Raw genomic sequence first — 309 nt, forward strand, 5'->3', positions numbered from 1 at the left:
GGCGCGGGGGCTGCTGCTCAGCAGGCACGGTGCAGGGTGGTCCCCGGTGCCAGGGAGCCGGTGGGTGCCAGTGGGGATGGTACCCACAGCCAAGCGCTCCCGCTCCCCTTCGGTGCCACCATGGGGGAGATGGGTGCCATGCTGGGGGGGGCACATGCCTGTGCTGGGGTACCCGTCCGTGCTGGCCTGGCTGGAGGCCAGCAGTGCCATGTGCTGGGTGGGCACAGCCGGGCAGGGGGCTTCCCCAGCCCAGCGAGCAACGGGCAAACTCGGCAGAAGGGCTTGGCCGTGGTGGGGAGGGGGCTGCAG

The sequence above is a fragment of the Egretta garzetta genome, unplaced genomic scaffold, assembly GCF_000687185.1.
Source record: "Egretta garzetta isolate BGI_Z169 unplaced genomic scaffold, ASM68718v1 scaffold140, whole genome shotgun sequence".
NCBI lineage: Eukaryota > Metazoa > Chordata > Aves > Pelecaniformes > Ardeidae > Egretta > Egretta garzetta.